Below are 24,446 nucleotides of genomic sequence, written 5' to 3'. Positions count from 1 at the left end.
GCTTGAATGACCAACTAGAATAGCACAGAAGGGGGTCATTTAAATTGGAAGTTGTAGAGAGTTACAAATTCCAGGTATTAATTTGTTGCTCTTTCAATGTGTCAGTCTCTGAGATAGCTGAATAAAGGAATCACGAGGGCTTCACCACCCATGGAACACTGCCCTCACTCTGTCTATAAGTCTTCTGGGACTCCTGTGGGTCAGACACCCTGGAGCTATAAAAAGCAACAGCCTTGTCTGTGGCAAAAAGCAAGGAAACAGGACCTGTTAGGAAGAGCCCTTGTAGATCTGATACAAGGCATTCTTATCTGAATGCCTCCACTCCACAGGCAGAACTGGGACCTAATTTTTACAGACGGAAACTGAGTTGTCTAATTAAGAAGATCCCAGTATTGTCAGTACAGGGATAATGTCCAGTGCAGGGACTTTTGAATCAACAGCACCTCATGCCCAAATAACCTATGTCAAAATCAGTCATCACCAGCTACTGGCTCTGTGACCAGGGGTTAGCCATGGGACAGCCTAGAGATACAGCTTTCTGCATCACAAAACGGTGATAATAATGAATTTACCTACCTTATAGGGTGGTGGTGATAATTAAATGAGGTACTTTTTGGAAACTTCCTATCAAATTTTAAATGTTCAACATTATTCTTGTTGGTGGTGTTATTTTATAGTCCTTATCTCCAAAGGTAAAATAATGTCAAAATGCCACCCATCAACTGTTTTGAAGGAGAGAGATGAAGAGAGAGTAAAACATTTATTCCTGTGATCACAAGGGTAAACACAAAGCTGTGTCATTAGTTCAAGTTGAAGCTAAGCCTGCTCCAGATTTCTCCACCTTTGAATGTTGAAACCATACTTGACTTTGGCATCAGGCAATGTCATTTAATCTGTTCAGACAGCCCTGCATGCCGTTAAGCATGCACTGTGTATTATTTTATGATGTTTGAGTTGGACTCGCACTTTCTGGGTACACGTATTTGTGTGTGTTTTTTCAGATTCTTGTGAAAAGCTGGAGGAATCTGTTTCCAATTTCATGACCGTTTATCACTAATCCAAAATGACTGCAGCGATACCTACAGACCTACACACAGGAAGCTCTGAGAATTGGATTCATCATATATTTGCCCAGAAGCTCTGTTAAACCAGTTTTATGCTTATATAGCTAAAGGTGACAGTCTGTGGGAAAGCAGACAGCATTATCCTGAGCTACAGAATGGAAAAAAAAATCTTAATTTATTGAACACAACAGAAGATAAAGGACTAGTGATGTCGGTGCTTTCAAGAATAGCTTGATCACCTGAACACTTACTGTCTCTTTAAGTTTCTAATATTCTCTTTATAATCACTCTCAGCTGTAGTCTTCATTCATGAACATATTTAATAGAAAGAAAGAAAGAAAGCCAAACCATGGTTTTCACTTGGGAGAGTTCTCTTAATCAGACATAAAGTGCACTTTTCCTGGAAACTCTTCAAACTGGTTTGAAAATATTGCAGCTGTGAAGTAATTAAGGTATTTGAAGTTTCTCAAACAATTTGCATGAATATAATCACAAGTGTCATTGTGTTAGGGTACACTTAATACTTAACAGCATCCTGTAGCATCCTGAAAGATTCCTCCTTAAAAAACACACAGAGATATTTGACATAAATCTATATTAATGATGCTTTATTTAAAGCACCTCATTTAAAAAGTTAATTCAATAACTTAATATTAAATGTATTCTTCATTAATGTTATTTTGCAAGCAATTTTACCTTTACGTTCTTAAGGTCTATGATAACATACCTTTAGTAACTTAGCTTTCTAAATGTAAGAACGGCATTCATACAAATATATTCATAGTAGCATGATGTGAAGTGGCTAATTTGGAAAGAATCAAATGAAACTATAGAAAAGAGTTGAAAAAAATATAGTGCGTACATTCATTGGAAAACTATGTACTTGATAAAAAGTTTTTACAAAATAGACAACAAAAATACTTATCCTAGAAGGACAATTGAAACACAATTTACAAGTTTTACACTATATTATGTTAAATATTTGCATTTAAAATTTAAAGTACTTCATTCAAATACTAGTCCTGTGGTAGAACTATAAGCCTGACCATCTAATTTCCCTACTTAAAATGCTTCAATGTCATTCTATTTGTCCTAAAACAAATTCTCTATCACTATTCTTCCCTCATTCTCTAAACTTTGATCACATTGACATCCCATCAAGGTTTCCTCCTTACTTCAATATTCCATTTCAATGTCCTTTCTACACGTGGAATGCCTACTCCACTCCAGCTGACCCTGATCTTCCTGAGCAGTTAACTTCTAAGAACTCTCAAATACCAGTTAACTTCATTCCTGTGGAAGCCTTTTATAAATCAACTTGGGAGACAACGTTCCCCTGGTATAGTCTCATGTCCCCTTGAAATCACTTTCATGCCCCCTTTGACAATTTCAATTAATTATTTGGGTAAGTATTTAATGCTTCCCTCCCATAGCAGAACATATATCCAATTAGATCAGAGACATTATTGCTTGCTACCACTTAGAGTATCTGACATACAATTGGTACTCAGCTATTATTTTTTTGGTTTGACTACAAGTTGTGCTTCTGGTCATGGTGAATTGGCTCATATAAAAAAAAAAACCCTCCCATAAAAAAATAATGATACAAACACTGAACAAAATATGTATTTACACACACACACACACATGCACACACACTTGGAGGCAAACAAGATTCTCCTGTTTACAACTTTTCTCCTGAGGGAAATTGCAGTCCCCACTGTAAAGGCCACATCTTTGAGAGAAGTCTGACCTTGAGGAACCAGAGGAAAGACGTCAGGGCTCCTACAGCAGCAGCCAAGTGCTGGGAAGTCCCAGGAGAGAGCAGCAGAGGCTGAGCCCACATGTTGCGCTGGTCGGTGAGCACACACTGGCAGCCTGCACACCGCCCAGCTAAGGTGGGAGAACGGAGTGCCTATTTCCACTGCTGCCAGCTGCAGAAGAGCCGAAGGTGGAATCAAAGTTCAGACAGGTTAACTGCTGGTCTGCTTAAACAAAAATGCAGCTCTATTTTGGTCTGGGATTTATATTCACTATAAAAGTATCTCTGAAAAAAGCAGCATTTATGTTGATACCCAAGGGATATGTAGGAGTTAGGAGGAGAGTAATTAATTATTCTTTCAGAGAGAAGAAAAGCACATGTGAATGTTCAATACTGGAAAGCCTGACATATTTTGTGACACAACAAATACCAACATAGCGGATGCATATTGAGAGAGGTAGGGAGAGAGGCATGTGTGATGAGATACATGTGGCAAACAATGTGGGGTCTTGTCATGTTATGCTTACTTTATTCCAAGTACTTCCAAAGCCTTCGAAGGCATTTTTGAAGATTTTTAATTGATTTTTAGACAGAGGGGAAGAGAGAGGGAGAGAGAGAGAGAGAGAAATATTGATATGAAAGTGAAACATCAATTGGCTGCCTCCCGCTTGCCTTGTACTGGGGATGGACCCAGAAACCTTTCAGTGCATGGGAGTACACCCAACCAACTGAGCCACAATGGCCAGAGCTTCAAGGGTTTTAGGCAATGCAATTCTATGATCAGATTGTGTTTTAAATGATCATTCTGGCTACAATTTGAAAAAAACATTGCTGGAGGTAAGGGTGGATAAAGACATCCCCAAATCTCTCTCGATATTTTCCAGCTATAATTGGAGTGGTGGGAGTTGGTAAGGTGGAGTAGAATAAAAAAACTTACATTCAGGATTCTGGCTTGAATACTCAAAATACACACATGCACACACTTGTACACACATATATTCACATAGAAGATTAGGAGGAGAATAAAATAAGTAGCACTGAAGTAATCTGTTAAAGAAGCAATCATTTTCCTCTTAGGTTTGAAAAGAATACATAATCATGTCTAGTAAATAAAGGCATTTATGATTTTAATGACACCTAATTTTAATTTCATGTTTATAATAATTAGAAGTTTGAGCTTTGGAGACAATTTTCCTGGCTTTAATTCTCAGCCCTGCCATACACTCCTTGTAAAACTTGGTATATGTATGAAACTCCTTGTGCCTCAGTTATCTCATCTGTGAAATGGGGATAGTAATGGTATCTAGGTTGAGAGAATCAAACAAACAGTAACATGGCAAAGACTAGCTAGATGGTTGCCAACCCTATTCTTTCTTCCTAGATTCTCAAGATGACATCGCCTAGCTTCCCCTTCATTTAGGTTGGGATGACACCACTGTGTTCCTGCCAGAGGCGTGTGATTCGAAGACCTTGCAGGTCTTGCCATAAAACATTTGGCATAGTCTGTTCTCTTAGTTTGCTTGCTGACCATTTTAAACAGAGTTGGAAAGAGCCAATATCTTTGATCACCAGGTAAAAGGCTGTCTCTGAAAAATCCAATTAAACTTCGACATGAATGAGAAATACACCGACACTTAAGCCACTGCGATCTGAAGGTGCTTTTTCAGCACCAGCAATGATTTCCCTACGTAATGCCACAGCACTTAGAGCAGCAGCTAGCTAGCTAGGACATAGTGAGAGTTCAACAATTGCTAGCACTGAAAATACTGTTGGGCCTCCAGGGATCCAAATGTCAGAAAATATATTGACTATGGAAATGATGCTCCAAATAGCTAAAATAAGATTCCTTAATTCTGAAAACAAAATTTCACCTTAAAGACAAGCATGGAGAACATGTTCTGTGTTAACCTATCATCTCAGTAGCAGAGAACATATATTGCAACAAGGTTGAAAACATATGTAGAGAGGTTAGCTGACAAGCTACTATTGCTAGATAAATCATTGTATTGCCTCTAGCCATTTGACCTATGATCTGTGCCACTTCACCTGTAATGAGGATTATCCTCAATTCAGAAACACTCCAGGTGCCACATTTCTTCTTGGCATTATTACCAATTCACTCACTCATTTTTTTCTTTCTTCAGGTAGAAGGAATATGGTTTTCATATATTTATATAAGTAATGAAAATGGTATTATTGCATGCATATAGGTTAGCTATATATGACAATACTAGAGGTCCGGTGCATGAAATTCATGCACAGGGGGGGGGGGGGGGGAGGGAGTGTCCCTCAGCCCAGCTTGCACCCTCTCCAACCTGGGACCCCTCGAGAGATGTCCGACTGCCCATTTAGGCCCAATCCTAGGATCAGGCCTAAACAGGCAGTCGGACATCCCTCTCACAATCCAGGACTGCTGACTCCCAACTGCTTGCCTGCCTGCCTTCCTGATTGCCTCTAACCACTTCTGCCTGCCAGCCTGATCACCCCCTAACCACTCCCCTGCCAACCTGATAGCTAACTGCTCCCCTGCCAGCCTGATTGCCCCTGCCAGCCTGATCACCCCTAACTGCCCTCCCCTGCAGGCCTGGTCCCCCCCAACCTGCTCTCTCCTGCAGGCCTGGGTACCCCCCAACTGCCTTTCCCTGCAGGCCCAGTCACCCCAAACTTCCCTCCTCTGATGGCCTGGTCACCTCCAACTGCCCTCCCCTGCAGGCTTGATTGCCCACAACTGCCCTCCCTTGTAGGCCTGATCCCTCCCAACTGCCTTTCCCTGCTAGCCATCTTGTGGTGGCCATCTTGTGTCCACATGGGGGCAGCCATCTTGTGTGATGGAGTGACAGTCAATTTGCATATTACTATTTTATTATATAGGAATAGAGGCCTGGTGCATGGGTGGGGGCCAGCTGGTTTGCCCTGAAGGGTGTCCTGGATCAGGGTGGAGGTTCCCTTGGGGCATGGGGCGGCCTGGGTGAGGGGCCTGTGGTGGTTTCCAGGCAGGCCATGCCCCCCAGTGACCCAAGCTGAGGCCCTGGTATCTGGGATTTATTTATCTTCTATAATTGAAACTTTGTAGCCTTGAACGGAGGCCTGGACTGGCCAGGATGTGGAGGAAACTTGGCTTCCTCCATTGCTAGGGAAACCCAAGCCTCCTGGTTGCTCCGTGGCTACAGCCATCTTGGTTGGGTTAATTTGCGTATTTGCTCCTGATTGGCTGGTGGGCATGGCTTGTGTGTGTAGCGGAGGTATGGTCAATTTGCATATTACTCTTTTATTAGATAGGATACCAAACATTGAAAACTTTTCTTGTTTGTATCATACATGGTGTTCCAAAAAATGTATACACACTTTAACAGCTGATGGCTCAATTTTGAAAATGAAATGCATTTTAATAAACACTGCCTGTATAATTAAAGTGTGTGTATACATTTTTGGATCACCCCGTATTTATACAATACATATTATGGTAGAGCACTAGCTATCTAAAAACAAAAATGTTTATTCCACTTGGTATCATCTAATATCTTCCGAAGTGGTATGTAAATTTTGAGAGAGGGTGGAGGAGAGAAAGAAATATAGGAACATTGATTGTTCAGCTTACTTATGCATTCATTGGTTGATTCTTGTATGTGTCCTGACCGGGGATTGAACCAGCAACCTTGGCGTATGGGGATGATGCTCTAACCAAGTTAGCTACTGGCCAGGGCAGCACTATATAAATTTTAAATAAACAGCTTGAGCAGAAACTTTCAGCTAGAACAGAGCTACACAGATACTCATATTTTTTCCATCTGGAAAGAAATGATCTGCCTTACAGCCATTTTACTGTTCATTGCAGAGGGTTATGTGAAGCAGACTGCCTTGAAATTTTTTATTTCCATTAGAAAACCAAACCTGGATTTTTTTTTTCTACAGAAGCTGCATATAGATTTAGCACACTCACTGAACCCTGTTACAGGCATTTTTTAACCGAAGCCAACAACAGTGGACCTCTCTTGATCGCTCACTAAGTACACCATGTATGTTAACACAGACACACAGAAGCCGGAAAGGAAATCGCCCCCAGCTGTCCATGACCTTGATACTCAGATATCCATGCTTCCCTATCCTTTCCCAAAGCAGGGGTGCATGAAAAGCTTCTAGTCTTCATGTGTTTTTATTCTTTTGCATGGGAGCATCCAATCCAGTAACATAATCTTATGGTGATGTTCAGGTAACCACAGACTTCCTCACTGAAAGGCATCCCTCCTAGTGTTATAAGTATTTCCACTCCAGTCTAGGTCCTTTTCTCCCAGCTGAACATGTTGGATATATTCAAGCACAAGGGGAAATGATCCTGGGTAATTCTACTTCAAAATCTCCAAGTTAAGCAATTTTTAATGACATCCCATTACCTCAATTTGTTTTTGTTTCCAATTCTAAGGCAAGTCTTAACAAAAAAATATAAAAAAAAATTTAAAAACCAACAAACCAACCTCAGGACCAGAACTGAATTCCCTTTATCTTTTTATCAAATGTTCACCTTGTGTACTGCATAAAGCTACAAATATCATTTACTTTACTCCCTTATTGAGTATGAATGTTTCCCATTTCAGGGCACTATGTTGGCCACAAAAAAATACAGCCCAGCTGACGTGGCTCAGTGGTTGAGCATTAACTTATGAACCTGAAGGTCATGGTTCAATTCCCGGTCAGGACATGTGCCCAGGTTGCAGGCTCCATCCCCAGTAGGGAATATGCAGGAGGCAGCCAATCAGTGATTCTCATCATTGATGTCTCTCTCTCTCTCTCTCTCTCTCTCTCTCTCTCTCTCTCTCCCTCTCCCTTCCTCTCTGAAATCAATCAATATTATATATATATATATATATACATATATATATATATATATAGCAGAATTACCATCTGGACGCCCTTCTGGATGAAGCTGGGGCTGCGAGGGCCAAGGCAGCCCGGGCTGGGAGGGCTGAGCCCCTTGCATGAATTTTGTGCATCAAGCCTCTAGTATATATATAAAATACAAATGTGAAAGAGAAAGCCCTGACCTTCATGGAGCTGACAAGTGGACCAGTAACAAAACAGATGCAGAAATCAGTGATTATTAATATGATTTATTAATAATATTATTTTATGATTGTTAAACACTCACATACATACATGCATTTTACCACCTGGTAAAAGGAAACAAGAGGTCAGAAAGCTGTATCATTCTTGAGATCTTAGGATTAAAATTGCAGAGCAGAAAGACATCATACCTGGAGGTGGAAGAGAATGTGCCAATGCAAGGCTACAGGAATAGGGAGGGTGCTGGTATCCTGAGATCAGGATGGGTGGGTAGAGCTAACAATGAGTACAGCATGCACAACAGGGGATATGAAGGGCATCCACATTTAGACAAAAAGAGATTCTCCTGAATGACTCCTACCCATCCTGCTTTTAGATGAAACAAAACAAATAAATGTAAATATACTATACTAGAGGCCCGGTGCACGAAATTCGTGCATGGAGGGGGGTTGTCCCTCAGCCAAGCCTGTACCCTATCCAATCTGGAACCCCTGGAGGGATGTCCGACTGCCCGTTTAGGCCCAATCCCAGGGATCGGGCCTAAACGGGCAGTCGGACATCCCTCTCACAATCCAGGACTGCTGGCTCCCAACCACTCGCCTTCCTGCCTTCCTGATTGCCCCTAACCGCTTCTGCCTGCCAGCCTGATCACCCCCTAACCACTCTGCTGCCAGCCTGTTTGCCCCCAACTTCCCTCCTCTGCCGGCCTGATCACCCCTAACTGCCCTCTCCTGCAGGGTTGATCACCTCCAACTGCCCTCCCTTGCAGGCCTGGTCCCTCTCAACTGCCCTCCCTTGCAGGCAGGGTGCCTCCCAACTGCCCTCTCCTGCTGGCCATCTTGTGGTGGCCATCTTGTGTCCACATGGAGGCAGGATCTTTGACCACATGGGGGCAGCTATATTGTGTTGCAGTGATGATCAATCTGCATATTACTCTTTTATTAGATAGGATAGAGGCCTGGTACAGGGGTGGGGGCCAGCTGGTTTGCCCTGAAGGGTGTCCCTGATCAGGTGGGGGTTCCCTTGGGGTGTGGGACGGCCTGAGCGAGGGGCCTGTGGTGGTTTGCAGGCCAGCCATGCCCCCTGGCACCCAAGCAGAGGCCATGATATCTGGAATTTATTTTCCTTCTACAATTGCAACTTTGTAGCCTGGAGCGGAGCCAAGCCTGGGACTCCCTCCACGGCCAGCAGCCATTTGTGTTGGGGTTATAATTGAAACTTTGTAGCCTTAAGCGGGTGGGCCCGGCCAGGGTGTGCGGAAAGCTTTGCTTCCCCTGTTGCCGGGGGCAACCCTGGCCTGCTCTCTCAAGCTCCATTCTGCCACCATTTCTGTTTGAATTTGTTTACCTTCTATAATTGAAACTTTGTAGCTTGAGTGGAGGCTTAGGCCTGGCAAGGGCAGGCGGAAAGCTTGGCTTCCTCTGTTACCTAGGAAATCTTGCTCTCTGTGGCTGTAGCCATCTTGGTTGGGTTAATTTGCATACTCACTCTGATTGGATGGTGGGTGTGGCTTGTGGGTGTGTCAGAGTTATGGTCAATTTGCATATTTGTCTATTATTAGGTAGGATTTCTCTTGATAGAGTCTATTCTAGAAAAAGGCAAAGATAATACAGAAACAGTAAACTTGATGGAATGATCCAAGGAGAAAGTATCAGATCAGCTATAAGGGAAATAGAACCCATTACTGATAATAGTGAAAGAAAGAAAGAAACCAGTATCTCTTAAAACTTTCTTTTTAAAAGTAGTCATACTTGCCAGACACTGCATATGCAGGGTTGATAGCATAGGCTTCTAGGAAGGCCTGCAGCTCCTACATAAAGAGATCACTTCTGGACATGCTTTGAACCTTATAAAGGGGTTCCAGTCATGATTCATTTTCATAGGTGGCCTCTACTCTTTGGACTGCCATTGATGAACTATACCTGCTTGAAAGTGCCAAGGAGCTGAAGCATTCCCAGCCCTTGGGTCCTTGTCCAAGTTCTCCTTGGACTCCAAGGTGCACAAAGAAATATGGAACCTCCTCCCACATATCCAATGTATTAACTTTGGTCTTTGTAAAACAAAGCAGCCTGGGGTTGAATATGGTATTCTCACATTAATTTTACAATTGCTTTTAGATGCTTATTTAGTTTGTATTTATTTTATAGTAATAAAGAATGAAATAAAAACCAATTGTGGTAATCCTTAAACGTAGTCTCTGGGAAAGATTCTGAAGCGTCTGTTCCCATGTTAACTTCATAACCTTCCCACGCCCAGGTCATTGCCAGTTGCCTGGCAGTTTCCTCCAAGCAGCCTAGTCAAAAATCCTGAGGTTAAGTTGCCATGACACTTCCTGGAACAAGGTGATAGCACTCCAACTGTAGAAACCACAGAGTGTTCTGATAAAAACAGTTATTTACTCAGTGAGCTTTCAGAAGATAAATCTGGAACAGAACATGTAATACTCTAAAAATATCATGTCAGTTCTCTGAGAATTTCCAAGAGTTTTACCAAAGATGACTTGTGAGGTATTGTTACATCAATTTTGGGAAGGGGTGGTGCATGCTTCTCAAATATCTAGATCTAGATCTAGATCTAGATCTAGATCTAGATCTATATAGATAGATAGATAGAGATAGAGATAGAGATAGAGATAGAGATAGAGATAGAGATAGAGATAGATAGAGATAGATAGATAGATATAGAGATAGAGATAGAGATAGAGATGTCTATATAGAATTATAATGCTAGAAAGGGTAGCATTGAGTTCAGCTTTTGTTTTTTACACACGAGGACACTGGCTGTGAGAGTTGAAAATGATTTGCTCAAAGTCATAGAGCAGACAGGCAGGAACAGTCATAGAACTCAGATGCCAGGCTCCTGGTTCCATGCTTTTTGCTATCCTCTGTAGCTGCAGAAGAAAATACAAATTTACACACACACACACACAACTATCTACACCCTGGGCTGTCTGCACTGTTTTTTTTCATACATAAAAGAACCTACTTTGTAGGAGTATACTCGTTCCTCATAGATAGCTCCCAAAGTAGAATATTTTGCACACTGTAGAAATACTTATATCCTCAGATGGCATCGTATCCATGAATATAAGAGCATTACCTATAGCATTATTGAAGAAAGATTGACTTTTGTTTCTCTCGGTAACACAAAAGCATCCCAAAATTTAGATTCTAGAGTGAGAACGTGGGACTGGAAAAAACTGTTAGATTCCCTGGAGCTAAGTCATTTCATTTTATGTATTAAAAAGTAAAAACTGAGGACATGAAAGCTTAAGTGACTTGCACATGGTCATACACTTGTTACCTAAATTGGGCCTGATAAATGATCCTTCCAAAGTATTCATGTAACAAAGGTCTCTTGGACCTTAATCCAATGATTATGCCTCTGTGGAGGGATAATCATTGCACATCCCTCACTCCCATAGAGAAAACATGAGAATAAGAATGAGTATAATTATTCAGGTGGAATTTAATCAAGTCTTAATCAATTTTTAACTGAAAAAAATTAGTTTCAGATGTTTGACCCTTTTGGCTTTATTATACCATGACTTGTCTGAATGTTTTGTTACATTCATATTTTTTCTGACAATTAGCAGCACTTCTAGCGTTCCATGATATATGGCATTTTAGGAATGCATGAAACACATAATGACACACACACATACAAAAATGTAAGGGCCTGACATTATGTGCACACACACATACACACTGTAATTTCAAGAATGGAATTTTATTTTCTTCTAGTATGATGAATATATTAATCTCCTTGAAAAATAATGATAATAATAATAAAAAAGAGGGAGAAGATGGCTGAAAAATAACCCTAGAGTAGGACTGTTTGTTTTTTTATTAACTTTCCCAAAACAGTTTGAGAGAAATATGATCTGCTTATAATATCAATTATTTAATATCAATTACTTAAGATGTTTCCAAAAAATTAAATGAGCAAATATGCTTCACATTCTATCAACTGTTTTGGAAATCACTAAATTGGGTTAGAATATCTGGGAAATCTTGCATTATTAATAATGATGAGTAAAAATCCTGTTTAATTCTTTTTTTAACTAACAGTTTCCTCAAACTTATTTTTACCACAGAATGTTCTTCTTTTCTTCATCATTAAACATGAAATTGTGCTGTGGAAACTGTGATTGAGAGAGTACATGGCCAATGTTACTGAATGAAAATGTAATACACCTGAGATGATGCAACTGTCAAAACTAGGACAGATTAATTTTATAAAGAGTATTTCTCAAGTTTCTAACTTTTCCTTAAATCCTGTAAGACATGAAGATAATTGTCAATTGGAGTTAGCCAAATGTCTGATACGTGGAATCCTTAACCCGTATGCAATGAAAACAAAACACCTGAATTTAGAATAAAGATTAGATGAAAGAAGTGAAAGTGTACATTTATTGGATTTTGTTTGATTATCAGTTTATTATTTGGGTGATGGTAAATCACTGTTAATGAAGTCACTCAATAATATTTGAAACATACTATGTATATTTCCAGATCAACTGTGTGTGTGTTAAATTGAAAGTCTCTCAAGTCTTCTATGTTCAAAGCAGTAGAAAGATGAGGAAGACAATCTTAATAAATGTTGGCACTATCCAAAATTTATTGTACATGAGATGGGATAGGTTCCACAACCTTTCTTTGTTTTTCATCAGACATATTTTAATATCACTCTAAGTGGTGTATTGAATTTTTGCCCTCCCAAAACATTAGTAAATCAGAACTATTTTTTTAAAGAAACATAACAATTGTCATTCATTGAAGTTTAATACTTCAATATTAATATTTAATAATGTATAGGGGGAAAACAGAATACCTTTTTTCTAGAAAAGTAAAATGTTCTAAAACTATTGCATTTAGATTTTAAAAGTCAATTACTGAGCTTTGGAAATGGAAAAGTTAGCTTATAATATTTTATCAATATTATTTAAAGATCTTGGAAAAGCTACAAATGTCTTTAATTCCTCCTGAAATTTTCTCACTTAACTGCAATAACATAGAGTCTTGGATTTTTATATTTTAACTATTGCCAGATCCCTAATCGATTCCTCCCTTCTACTCTAAATTTTACCAAATCTTTGGGGACTAGATATGGTTCGAATCTTGTAAATGTCTTTACACGTATTGCATTACTCTTTCACAGCTTTATATTTTTTATCCTTTAAGTCTGGACAGGGGGACTGAATTCTGAGAAACACAGAAGCAACTGTATGAACCTGGCATGATATTAACGAGAATACAGAGCTAGTCACAACTCCTGAAGTGACGATATCTCAGCTCAATGGCACAGGGCCTAGGTCTTTGGCCTCAAAATCCTTTTCAATATGTCAATAGATCAAACGTCCATATGTGTGCTGATTTTAATAAAACGGCAAAAATGACAGCTTTTTAATGAAAGACCTTATAAAACATTTTTGTTATAACATGTGATTATTGATACTGGCACACAGATTTTGTTTCATATGTGTATCTGGTCTTCCAAACATCATGAAACTCAAAGATTGTGTTAATTCTTTACAAATATAGGCTGAAATTACATAATGGGTTTTGCTTACTTTGAATTAACAAAAATCTTACATTGACTATTTTAAAGAGAAATGGAAAAATTCAAAGCAAGTAAAACTCAAAGGTTTTTTATTTTTGCATTAAGTCATTCACCATGATGAATGACTCATGACATATTTTAAAATATAAAATACTATAAGCCACCCTTGTGAAATGTGCAACTCTTTCATTGTTTCTCAGATTGCTATTCCTTTTCGGTTCCTGTGAAGATAAGTTGGGACAATCTTTCTGAGAAACATTCATGGAGTAAAACAATTATTCAGTTTTGATAATTATCATACTTGTCATGATGTAGTAATTTTTGTCCTCCCAGAGATAAAGTTAGAACTCAACAGCAATAAGCTCTCTATTCATAATACAGTATTCATATATTGATGCATATATACACAGACAGACTGACAGACAGACATATACACATATTCATATATACACTGAATGGCTAGATTATTATGATCTCTGAACACATAATAATCTGGCCAATCAGTGTATATCCTATATAATAAAAGGCTAATATGCAAATTGTTCCCTCGACCAGGAGTTTGACCAACAGGCAGGCCAGCCAACTGCCCATGTCCCCTCCCCCTGGCCAGGCTGGCCGGACCCCACCCATACACAAATGCACCAGGCCACACACACACACACACACACACACACACACACACACACACACACACATACACTGAGTGGCCAGATTATTATGTGTTCAGAGATCATAATAATCTGGCCACTCAGTGTACATGATAGCCACTATGTATAGATATCACACAGAGATATGTAATACTTGTAGATCCTTTAGATTGTTTTCTGAGACTCTGTTTTTTGTTTTACAAAGTTCATTTACCTCCTATCACTTCAAGTTCATAATATCCAATGCAGTCTCCTTGGGGACAGAAATGAGAAAGGGCTGGGAAGAGAGAAGCTGCTGCTTTCCCTGTGTTCTCAGAATTACTACAATAGCAAGGTTCATCCTGTAATTAGTGAAGGGGTCTGGTTTACAGCCAGTAGACCCACATTGGAGTACTGCTCTACCACCGACAAACTGTGTAACCCTGAAGAAATCATTTAGCCTCCTTGATCTTAATTTACTATTGTAAGAAATGAAGCCTTTATGAAAAAGTATATTGGAAACAGAGCTTCCTAGTCACATGTTTTATTGTTTTGATTACTAAGGCTTGATACTATTTTCGGAGACAATTTCAGAGGCAACAGCTATCTCATCTTAAAAATTTTTAGTGAATCACTAAAAGCCAGAAATTCACCAAAAGCTCATGCTCTGTTAGTCATAAAAATGTTTCAGCCTATGAATTACATATGAGAATACAGTTGGAGTTGGGTGCAGTATGTGGAGTTCAGTTTTCTGCTACTTGGGAGGCAATGTGATTGTGATTCAAGTGTTCTGGGTGGCCTTGACTCACGCCATATACTATTCTGTTTAACTCTTGGGGAAGTGCAGTTAACAGACATTTATTGAGCATTTAATATAAACAGAACACTGACCTGAAGACTAAAATTTGCACAAGATCTACTATCATTCACTTGAGGAATTTATAATATCTCTAATATAAAAATCTATATGAAGGTAGCCTTCTACACATTCATTCATTGACTTATTTTTTCAGCAAATATTTCTTGAGAATATTTCATATACCAGATTCTTGGAAAATAAGAATGAGAAAGGCATGCCCCTTTCCTCAAGAGCATTCAGTTTCACAGAGAATCTAGCAGGTCATGTAAAAAATGTAGGGTAGCAAGAAAGGGCATGTATATGGGAGGGATGATTTAGCTAACGCTTGGAACTACAAAGTCTTTTCCAAATCTAACATATTCTAACATCCTTATTTTAATGACACTTTTAGCTTCTTCAATTTTTTTAATCCAAATCCCAAATAAAGTTTATGGTAAGCTGCTGTACTCTCTCATACCAGGTCTATGCTGTATGTAGATAAAAAGTAGCAACAACAAAGAAGGATTCAATTTTATTTACTCTTGTTTCTTATGAATTTCTCTTTCTAATTTTAAGATATTATTTTCTCATTATAAAAATAATATATGCACACTATAAATACAATTAAAAATAAAAACATATATAAAAATGAAAGTAGCTATCATCCATATATTAAGTCCCTAGAAATAACTGCTATACATATTTTGATATATATCCCTTCAATCACACATACACACACACACACACACACACACACACACATACATACACACATTACTGAATTGGAATGACTGTGTCAGCTGGTCTAGACATAAGGTACATGGCCTAGACATAAGGAAAACTATGTTTATAATCAAAGAATAATATAGAAAAATGTCTCCTCCCTTCTGCTCCAAACCTGCTGATTAACACTATATTTTAAAGAGTAACAAAGGAAAAGGTACCAATTTTTTCTCTCACCCCCAACATGAATGAAAGGGAGGGACATTTACACTAATCTCTAGAGAACCACACTATAGGTCACATGGCCCAGCTTCCTGAACAGTTGATCATGATTCAATTGGGCCCCGTTTTTATTTTTTTATTTTTTTACTTCTAGTCCAGCAAAAATTGCAAAGATTTCCACCAGATATCTCTAGTGAGTAAGTTTATATACAAAAATATTTTGTTTTATGATCTGTAATAAGCATATTTGGCACATTTACTAAGTATATAAACCCTAGTCCCTTTTTGAGAGAGTCTAGATTTAAACTAAAAGGCTCCACATAAATAATGAAAAACATAATGCACTGGTCAATGTCAATAAATAAAAGAGAATTTCCACTAATTTCCCAAAGCTGCCTAAGTACTGATTGTGTCTACTCTTTGAAATATATTCAAATAATTACGGTTGTCTTTTCCTAGTGATGCACAAATAAAGAAGAAAGATAGAGTAATGTTTTGTAAAAATTGAGCATAAAAGAAAGTTCATGAGCATACATTTAACCTGAACATCCTGGAGGAAGGACAAGGAGGAGGAGAGAAGATAAGAGAATAAAAGATTATTGCTGTCAAGATGTCTCTCTCCAACAATAGGTAGGTTTTAAGGCATACGAGACCAGGACTTTAATCCCTATCAGCCCAAAATACAATGGGGTGACGTTTTTCAAATAAAACATACAAAGCACATTAAAAAATATCAATTATTTTTGTAAGGAATTTTAAATAATCTACTTTCAGAAAATTACATGTATACATATATTTTAAGGATATATACTTTCAAGAATCATTCAAATATACATATGCACTATATACTAGTATGTGTGTGTGTACATATATACAGGTATAGATATATATCCTACCTAATAATAGAGTAATATGCAAATTGACCATACCTTCGCTACACCCACCAGCCACGCCCACCAGCAAACCGTTGCAGGGACCTTTCCGGGCCTTGGGCACCAGCAGGGAGCCTGCATGGATTGCAGGCAACCACTGGGGGTCGGCTCCTGTGATCCATAGCAGGGACGCTGGGTGCGGCTGAGCCCAAGGCTGGGAAAGCCTCGGGCGGAGGCTTTCCCGGCCTTGGGCACCAGCGGGGAGCCTAAGATGGATCGCAGGAAACCACTGGGGGTCGGCTCCTAAGATCTGTAGCAGGGAGCTTGGGGTGCAGCCAAGCCCAAGGCCTCCACCCGTGGCCAAGCCCCAACCCTGAAAGAAGGCAGAAGGTGGTGGCCACAGCCAAGGCCTGGGTCCCCGGTGCCGGCAGAAAACTGGTGCAGGCAGCCAGGTGAATGAAGGTCTATTGCATGAATCTTCGTGCAAACGGGCTGCTAGTATATATATAAAAATATATATGATATCCTATATAATAAAGGCTAATATGCAAATCGACTGAACGACTGGTCACTATGATGCACACTGACCACCAGGGGGCAGACACTAAACTCAGGAGCTGACCCCTGGTGGTCAGTGAGTTCCCACAGGGGGAGTGCCGCTCAGCCAGAAGCTGGGCCCTTGGCTGGCAATTGCAGCAGCCCTTCTGTGGAACCGCTCCCCAGGGGGAGCCAGCCTAAGCCATCAGTCGGACATCCCCTGAGGGCTCCCGGACTGCAAGAGAGTGCAGGCTGGGCTGAGGGACCCCCCTGAGTGGACAAATTTTGTGCACTGGGCCTCTAGTATATATATATAATAAACACAAAAAACAAGATAAATTATAATCATTTCACAATGTTTTAGAATAAACTATTGGGTCAAAATATATTCTGGGAGTAGAACCAACTAGCAAGTTATAATTATCAGGATTAGTACATTATTAGGTATAAGACTAGAGGAGCCAACTTGATACCAATGGGAGCTATAGTCAGTCTAACTGAATTAGCAGAAAAACCAGATCCCCCAATGCAATCATTGATCCAAAGGCAGGTTTCAACACAGCACCTAGAGATACAAGATTTATCTGAGGGGAACCTGATCAAAAGGAAAGTATTGCATTGAGTACACGTGTAGAGCACAAATGAGGGTAATTTCATCCTAGTATTAAGTATTGTAATGTACCAAAATCCAGAGGCCAAGAAAAACCAGCAGAGAAAGGAGTAGCAGATATAGAACAAAATCACTTTTTGGTTTGAGTAAATAAATCTATACTAAATTATAGGACACTAAGAAAATTCTGAGTTGTTTTGAAAACGCACATCCTACCTTCAGGGACAGAATAAATCCATGTCCCCCAACAAGCCATTTGCAAGATGAGGAAACAACACCCAGGAAAAGGAACCCATGAAACCAAACACATAACCAATGGGGCTAGCAAGTGTTGAGTTGCCTATTAATGTTAAGGGATTAAACATTAATGATTCTGCACTTTACTTAGTTGTATATATGCCTAAACCAATTGTTAAACACACACAGTGCTTTTAGAATCTTAATTCATTTCTTAAATCAAGGTTATTTGTAAGACATAAGTTGATGTTGCTAACTACATGTGTATTATGCGTGTTAGATGACCTGACATTTTTAAATGTCTCTTCAAATTCAAATCAATCACAAAATCACACTAAAATATAATTCAATGCATATATCTGGGTAGTGGTAGTCTTTTACCAAAAAAATACACCTGTGTGTTGTTGTTGTTTACTGTGTTCTATCTTTAGCCTCGTAAATTCTTCTTGAAACATTTTCAATGTACTAACTTTCTCTCTTAATACCTTTAATTTTGTAACTTTTCTGACTTTGTTTCTCAGATCTTTAAAGTTCCCATCAGGCATCCAGAAATGGACAGATCACAGTGAATTGGCCCTAGCATCATTCTTCAGATACCATCCTGAAGTACTTCCAGGCTATTTTGCTGAGGTAGGTGAGTTTAGGATTGATAAAACACTCAATCCGAAACTAGTTGGTTAGCAACTTAATTTGTTTAAAAATGCTTCTCAGAAAGTCCACAATTAGTAAATACATATTCCCTAAATGTCCCCTCCTAATTATGGGTTTTAAATTGCAATCGAATCCTATACAATAAAAACTTAGGAAAATAAACTAAAAAGGGCAAGAAACACAGTGCACTTCTTTGGAGATGTTAATACATTTATGTACCTTTATCTCTGATTATGACATAATCCAGAAGTATTGAGTATTATACAGATGGCCAAATTTTTAGATGCTATACCCTAATGCAAAGGAAATGTGTTTTCCATACTAAACCACGGCATTCAGATACACCAAGTCATATTTCCAGATACCCTTTACCAGCACACCACTTTGGCTTTGCATTAAAACAAAATTTACTCAGAGGCCCCACAAATGATAGCTCCCCAGTGTCCAATTATTGCTTCACAATTCAAGGAAACATCTACTTATGGAAAGGCATTGGGCCAATCACAAGTCCAAGAAATAGCCTTTGAAAATTCAGTCCTATATTTTATTAGTTTTCCTATAAAAACATCCAGCAGGACACTATACGTGGGTTAAAAAGTCACAGTGTTGTATGCAAAAAATGTAAGCAGGAAAGCTATGAACATAAAACTCAATGTCAATACTTCTAGTATATGTGTTTATTTATATATATAAATAGGCAACTATAGCTAATAGATAGAGTTGTTGAGAATATATAAAAATAAATATATGGATGTGGCTTCTAGTTTTTGACAAAGAACTAGCTTGAGTTGCTGCATCCCTCAAAAATCAATCAGAGAGAGTTACCAATAATGAACAATCATGAAGGCAGCATATATCTAAAGAACTAATTTTAGAAACTGTAAGAATCCACTTGAAAACAAGTCTAACTTAGCACTTGAGAGGGAAAAAATGCAGACTGGCAAATCTCAGAGGGGAAGAGTGGGAGGGAGGCGACTGAATAAAATAAGGTGAAGAGATTAGCTGAAGAGTACATATGCATAGCCCATGTACACACACAACAGTGTGGTGATGGCCAGAGGTGGGGTTGGCGGGGGTTGGTGGAGAATAAAATAAAAATCATAGACATTTAACATACCACTCATTAGACAGTTGAACATGTGAGTAATAAAGCAGTAAGTACAGGGTGTCCCATACAAATGTATACACACTTTAACAGCTGATAGTTCAATTTTGAAAATGAAATGTATTTTAGTAAACACTGCCTTTATAATTATTCAAGTGCATGTATACATTTTTGGGACACCCTATCTATACTAATAAAAGGGTAATATGCTAATTAGACCAGGAGACCTTCTGGATGTCCTTTCAGACAAAGCCATGGTGTTGGGGCCGAGGCAGAGGCAGTTGGGGGTAATCAGGCTGGTGGTGGTGGCAGTTGGGAGCGAGCAGGCTGGCATGGGGGTCCAGTTGGGGGCAAGCAGCCTGGCATGGGGGGCAGTTGGGGAGAGCAGGCTGGTGGGAGGGGCAGTTGGGGATGAGCAGGCTGGCAGTGGGGGGGGGGCAGTTGGGGGCAATCAGGATGGCAAGGAGGAGCAGTTGGGGGCAAGCAGGTTGGTGGGGGGGGCAGTTGGAGGCGAACAGGCCGGCAGACAGAGTGGTTAGGGATGATCAGGCAGGCAGGCAGGTGAGCAGTTAGGAGCCAGTGGTCCCAGATTGCGAAAAGGATGTCAGTCGGACATCCTCCAAGGGGTCCCAGATTGGAGAGGGTGCAGGCCAGGCTGAGGGACACCCCCCATGCATGAATTTCGTGCACCGGGCCACTAGTATATAGAATAAATAGTATGATCAATACACTTTACCTAATTGACAGACAACCTAATGAATGAAAAGTATATGTTCATTTCAAATGCATATCTTATATAATAAAGAAGTAATATGCAAATTGACCCTCACACCCTCATGCCACAAGATGGCCGCCCCCACATTGTCACAAGATGGTCAGCAGGGGAGGGCAGTTGGGGGTGACCAGGCCTGCAGGGGATGGCAGTTGGGGGCAATCGGGCCAACAGGGGAGGGCAGTTGGGGGCGATCGGGCTGGCAGGGGAGCAGTTAGGTGTCAATCAGGCCGGCCAGGGAGCAGCTTGGGGGTGATCAGGCTGGCAGGCAGAAGTGGTTAGGGGCAATCAGGCAGGCAGGCAGGCAAATGGTTAGGAGCCGGCAGTTCTGGATTGTGAGAGGGATCCCAGATTGGAGTGGGTGCAGGCTGGGCTGAGGGATAACCCCCCCCCCAGTGCACGAATTTTGTGCACCAGGCCTCTAGTAGATATATAACAAAATTGAATATACACTAAATCATAATTCTAAACTCAAAAAAATCATTATACTTAAATAACACAAAATATGCTCAAACCACCAAAGAATTCAACTAGGAAACAAGAAAATCAGAAAATTTCTATGCACTTAGAAAATAAGCAAAGGCAGTTCTTAGAGTGGAAGCTTAGATTACTAATCTGAAGTCTTGCTCTACTTCAACTGCACCCCAAAATGTTTGATACCTTGAAATTTCATTTTCATTCAGTTAATATATTTTTTTCTTTTAATTTCACTGGGTCTTCCACTTTGATCCATGTGTCTTTCTAATCTGCAACTATCCAGGTATTTTTCAGGTATATTTCTGTTACTGGTTTCTAAAAAAATTCAGGTATCAGCTATGAAAAAACTGTGTCCTTTTTGTTCTTTTAAATTTAAGATATGTTTTATGGCTCAGTTGTGACTTATCTTGGTGAAAGTTCTATGTGCATTTGAAAATAGTATGTATTCTGTTTCCTTGGGTGTACAGCATTCTGTAAATGTCAATTAGGTTAATGGGTTGATGATGTTGTTCAAGTCTTCTATTGTGCTTAACCTTTTGCACTCAGATATCGAGTGTGACTCAACACGGTTAGCATCGGTAGCAGCTCTTTTTATACTCTTTGAATGTATCAATAATTTGAAATATAAAAAAATCCAAATAAATAAGTTTGTATGAAAAGAAACTCCAGTTTTTTATTCTACTGCTGCCCTTTGTAAAATCTGGGGTATTAAAAAAATTAAATCCCGAGTAGAATAAAGGAATCGAGAAAAAAGCAAGGGAGTGCAAAGGGTTAATAGTTTTCTATATACCCTTTCTATCAATTAATGAGAATAGAGTGTTGAAGTCTCAGACTATAATAGCACTTTTTTTCAATTCTGTCTTTTCTTTGAATATATTTTGAAGCTCTGTTGTTAGGTGCCAACTGCATAAGAGTGTTATGTCTTCTTAAAAATTTGATGCCTTTATCCTATCTAATAAAAGAGTAATATGCAAATTGTCACTCCAAAACACAAGATGGCCACCCCCATGTGGCCAAAGATGGCTGCCCCATGTGGACACAAGATGGCCACCACAAGATGGCTGGCAGGGGAGAGCAGTTGTGGGCAGTTGGAGGTGATCAGGTCAGCAGAGGAGGGCAGTTAGGGGGAACCAGGCCAACAAGGGAGGGCAGTTGGGGAGGACCCAGGCCTGCAGGGGAGGGCAGCTGGGGGCAATCAGGCCAGCAGGGGAGGACAGTTGGGGGGGGGGGACCAGGCCTGCAGGGGAGGGCAGTTGGGAGGAACCAGGCCTGCAGGGGAGGACAGTTGGGGGGGGACACAGGTCTGCAGGGGAGGGCAGTTGGGGGGGACCAGGCCAGCAGAGGAGGGCAGTTGTGGGGGGACCAGGCCTGCAGGTGAGGGCAGTTAGGAGTGACCAGGCCAGCAGTGGAAGGCAGTTAGGCATGACCAGGCCAGCAGGGGAGGGCAGTTGGGGGTGACCAGGCCTGCAGGGGAGGGCAGTTGGAGATGACCAGGCCTGCAGGGGAGGGCAGTTAGGGCAACCAGACTGGCAGGGGAGGGCAGTTAGGGGTGACCAGGCCGGCAGAGGAGGGCAGTTAGGGGCAATCGGGCCAGCCGGGGAGCAGTTAGGCGTCGATCAGGCTGGCAGTGGAGTGGTTAGGGGATGATCAGACTGGCAGGCAGAAGCGGTTAGGGGCAATCAGGCAGAGGCAGGTGAGTGGTTGGGAGCCAGTAGTCCTAGATTGTGAGAGGGATGTCCAACTGCCCATTTAGGTCCGATCCCAGTAAGATTGGGCCTAAACGGGCTGTCGGACATCCCTCAAGGGGTCCCTGATTGGAGAGGGTGCAGGCTGGGCTGAGGGACACCCACCCCATGCACGAATTTCGTGCACCGGGCCTCTAGTGATTATATAATTACCGTATTTATTCCGGACAACATACTTTGTTCTAAAATCCAGTTTTATTTTGGTTAGGGCTTGCCTAGCTTATCTTTTGCCATACTTTAACTTTTATCCTTTTTTTATCTTCATATTTTAAGATAATTTCTTATACATATCATATAATTTGGTCTCTTATAATTTTACTCCAATCCGACAATCTGTCTTTTAATTTATATGCTTGGGCTATTAACACTTAATATCATTACTAATATGGTTGATTAAAATCTACTACTGGATAGCTATTTTCCATTCATTCTATATTTCCTTTTGAATTAACTGAGCAATATTTACAATTCCATTTTATCACCTCTATTTACTTATCATTCTCTTTAAGAAACTTTAGTGGTTGACACAGGCCTTATAATATACATATGTAATCAGAGTGCACCTTCAAATAATATTTACACTGTTCTATATTTTGTGTAAGGACCTAAATTAAATAAAAGTTAAGCCTTTGTTATAGAGTATGCTCCTTGCAGTAAATTCCTTCATTATCTATGTGAAAATGCACCCCTCCCCTAATTTCTAAATGATCTTTTCCCTGGGCATAGAATTTTGGGTTAATGGCATATATATATATATATATATATATATATATATATATATATATATTATTCCAACACTTTATAAATGTCACTTCATTGCCTTCTAGCCTGCATACCTTCAGGAAAATAGAAAGTCATGGATTTTAAATAAGACCTGGATCAATGGGCCAAAAACTGAGCATTTAGTTGATGATGTATGAAAACTGGCTCAATAAATTAGGGAAAATAAAAATGAATTTCTATCCCATTGCATATAAAAAGGCATACCCCAAAAGAATCAAAGCTCTAATTGTGAAAGATCTGTCTACAAAGTTAAGAGAGGTTAACAAAAGGTAACAGAGATGAATAGCACATGAATTCTATAACTTCTAATAAAGGCTTGGGGTCAACAAAAGGACATGATGGGCATAGTTAATAAACCGCTTGTTTATTACTCACAGAAAACATTTGCAACATATATGAAACCAACAAAGGTCTAATCTCTGTATCTAGACTATACAAAGAACTCTTCCTAATCCTCAAGAAAAATACAGCAAGTCAAAGTAAGAAAAAAATAGGCAAAGGATGTAAACAAGCATTTAACAACAACAACAACCAAAAAAGACTCACAAAAGAAGGCCACTAAAACAAAGGCATAATAATTTGTAGTTCTCATTAGAATAATAGGAAATACTAGAGTAGGGAAATGTTAGACAACCAGAAAATGCAGATGCTGCTGGAGAAATGGAGAAATGAAAATTCTCCTGAACTGCCTGCTTATGGGAATTGCAACTGGCTGGCCATCTGAAGAGCAATGTGTCAGCTTCATGTTAAATTCAGTGTAGGTACATGCTACCTACGACCTAAATAAAGTCATTCCCGAGTT

The sequence above is a fragment of the Eptesicus fuscus genome, chromosome 6 (assembly GCF_027574615.1).
Source record: "Eptesicus fuscus isolate TK198812 chromosome 6, DD_ASM_mEF_20220401, whole genome shotgun sequence".
In the NCBI taxonomy this organism is placed as follows: domain Eukaryota; kingdom Metazoa; phylum Chordata; class Mammalia; order Chiroptera; family Vespertilionidae; genus Eptesicus; species Eptesicus fuscus.
Note: the sequence above shows the minus strand (reverse complement) of the source record.